The following is a 3,442-nucleotide window of genomic DNA, read 5'->3' on the forward strand; positions in this document are numbered from 1 at the left end:
TATGCAATAAGGGGAAATCTGTAAAGTAAATTAAAAGATACACAACTTTAGCACATATAATCTATATCTGAAGACCATCTTGCATTATTTGTGAAGTAGATACTGAACATTTATCTATTAGGTATGGATACTGTCAGATGAAAGTTTTGAGAAAAATGACGGGATTATCCTTGGCAAAACCCTGGCTCATCAATCTTTTAATCAGACAACGATGACGCTCTACAAAGGACCATGAAAATGACTTAATGACATTAGGCCAAGCAATATATGTTTTGATTTTTTCTGTAAATAAATACTGTCACATGATGTAATTTGTTCAAAGAAGATTGACAAAAATATTTAGAAAAATATATATTCAGAAAGATCTTATTTTTTTTTATTTTATAAATGGCTGTTATAAAAGTCATGTCGAATCACTTATGATCAATCAAATTTAATTGTTTAAGTATTTTCAATCAAAAAGTAGTTCTGATTACATTAAAAGGTATAAATACAGATCCAAGCAGTCGCATCACCACACTAGTTTAGAATCGTCAAACAAAAGTCACCATGGGTATGACAACTTTACTGCTGTTGAACTTTGTCGGAGCTGCATATTGCACAGTGAAATCATGAAGGTTATGGCCGAGGATATGGTGGTGGAAGCGGCGGAGGTTATAGCGTTGGGTATGGCGGTGGTGGCGGAGGATTTGGATCAGGCGGTGGTAGTGGCAGAAGATTAGGATAAGGAGGTAATGCCGAAGGAAAACCATTAGAACCATTAGGCGGTGGAGGAAGAGGATGATGATGATGATGATGATGATGATGATGATGATGATGATGATGATGATGATGATGATGATGATGATGATGATGATGATGATGATGATGATGATGATGATGAGGAGGAGGAGGAGGAGGAGGAGGAGGAGGAGGAGGAGGAGGAGGAGGAGGAGGAAGAGGAGGAGTCTGAGGAAAAGGAAGTTAATTTAACAGTTATTTTTTAATTATCGGTATTTATTTAGTAGTATAACTGAAAAAAAGTATCTCAATGAAGTATAACAGTAGCAATATTCCCGACATTTAAAAAAAAGTGCAAAATGTTGACTGGTAATTATGAAACAATGACACATGTAATGCCTTTAGTGAGTAAAATCGAAAGTTCTCTTTAGACTGTGTATCAGCAGAATACATTTAAAATTACAAATGATTATTATGTTACCTTGAAATTAGAATGGGAATTGTAACATTATGTTTATTGCATTTACTTTTCAAACCAAATTGCTTGTGCTTTAAAAGCCTGTACGGTATTGAAAATATATTAAGCTATTTTTTTTTCAATTATACAAATTTATCTTACTACTAGATATACCAATATAATCATGAAACCTGTACATCACTAGAATCATTAACAGTGGCCTAGTACTCACCTTACGATCATCAATTGATTACTGAAGTGACAATAGATCGTTAAAATTGCCTCAAAGTTCGTTAAATGATTTCAGATGACAGTTCCTGGTAAATCAATAAACTAATATAAAAAGAAGATGATGTGTTATAATTGCCAATGAGACATCTGTCCACCAGAGACCAAATGACATAGAAGTTAACAGTTATAGATTACCGTACGGTCCTCCTTTACCGCATAGTCAGCTATAAAAGGCCCCGAAATGACAAATGTAAAACAATTCAAACAAGAAAACTAACGGCCTGATTTATGTACAAAATAATGAACGAAAAACAAATATGATATACAGCAACAAACAACAACTACTGATTTAAAGGCTCTTGACTTGGGACAGGCACATACAGTATATGGCAGGATTAAACTAGTTTGAAGACCAAAACCCTCGCCTAACCTGCGAAAGTGGTGTAACAGTACAACATAAGAACGAACTATCAAAATCAGTTGAAAAGGGCTTAATTCATCAGATCGATACAAAGCACAGAATACATCTAACAAAAAAAAAAGAAAGAAACATATCGGACGTGGTAGGGTACTTATACATCCCCAAAATAAAAAAAAGACATTAAGTACAGACCTGAGAGTGCTGGCAGTTACTGACAGCTAGTTGAAAGCCAATAACAACTAATAAAAACATCATGCATCTAAGACTTAAATATCAATCAGTACATATCCATTATCCATTGCTTTAAGTGTAAAGACGTCATTAACAATCAGAAAAAAACATGACCTTGTGCAATGAACGTTTTCAAATACAACTATATGAGTGTTTTTATCGTTTATTAAAGATGGGCGCGTGTGGTGTACCTGTCGTCCAGCACAATGTCTAAAAAGTGAATTTCGTTTGGGCAAACAATGCAGACTTGCCCCATTGTTTCCATGGAAATGGGATACATGCTGCAAAGTGTTACCAGGAAGGGTACCAAGCCGTAGTTACGGTGGAGCTGGAAATGCAGGCGGAGCTGGAATTGGTGGCGGAGTTGAAATTGGTAGCGGTGCTGGAAATAGACGTGGAGCCGGATAGGGAGGCGTAGATGGATATGGAAGCGAAATTGGATATGGTGGCGGAGCTGGATATGGTGGCGGAGCTGGATATGAAGGTGGATCTGGATTAGGTCAAGGATATGGTCCAGGTCAAGGATATGGTAAAGGTCAAGGATATGGTCCAGGTGGAGCCGGTGGAGCTTTTGGTGGAGGATATGGTCATTGATATGGTCCAGTCAGTAAGAGAGATTCATACCAAATAAAAATCAGCACTGATTATGTTATAAAAATTAATATATTTATCGTATGTAAAACTACAATAAAAACATATTCGTGCACAATGTTCTTTAATTATTAATGGCAACTCAAACGGTTTTTTATTGTCTAGACCAAGTTATATGCATATACTTAGTGCATGTTTTCACTAAAAGGATAAATGCTAGTTTGATTCAATAAATACAGGTTGTCCTTTAAACCAGAGATCTAATTTAGTTTCCTTGTCGATTTTGTTGCACATTAGTTAATAGGATTTGAATGCAATTTTATACAATCAATGAATCATTTCTTATCCTAAAACGACTTAGTAAAAAAAAGACCAAAGAGTTTTTTTCAGAGGCCTCTAAACTTAATACGAAAATTGTCTTTAAATTGTTAGACATTTACCTTTTCCACGTAGTGCATGGTAGTATGTTCTTGATTATGTACATAATATCAATAAAGTAGATATTTAGAAAACAAATTGTACTACTTCATTTTATTTTTAATAATTTTTCTTTAAATAATAATTCAATTAGACCGAGGATCGTTAAAGTTAGATGCAAACCAGAGTAAAATTACTTTTCGAATACAGTTTGATTGAAACAATTTATATAAAGCTTTAACGTCTGATAACTGAGGATCGTTAAAGTTAGATGCAAACCAGAGTAAAATTACTTTTCGAATACAGTTTGATTGAAACAATTTATATAAAGCTTTAACGTCTGATAACTGATTTAGGACAACAATTTTAATTTC

At 34.5% G+C, this 3,442-nt stretch overlaps 1 pseudogene; it reads left to right on the plus strand.

Moving 5' to 3' along the window:
• The first annotated feature begins 549 nt into the window (after positions 1-549).
• LOC127731802 (uncharacterized) lies at positions 550-2,468 on the plus strand (annotated as a pseudogene).
• The last annotated feature ends 974 nt before the right edge of the window (positions 2,469-3,442 follow it).

The sequence above is a fragment of the Mytilus californianus genome, unplaced genomic scaffold (assembly GCF_021869535.1).
Source record: "Mytilus californianus isolate M0D057914Y unplaced genomic scaffold, xbMytCali1.0.p SCAF_20, whole genome shotgun sequence".
Taxonomy (NCBI): domain Eukaryota; kingdom Metazoa; phylum Mollusca; class Bivalvia; order Mytilida; family Mytilidae; genus Mytilus; species Mytilus californianus.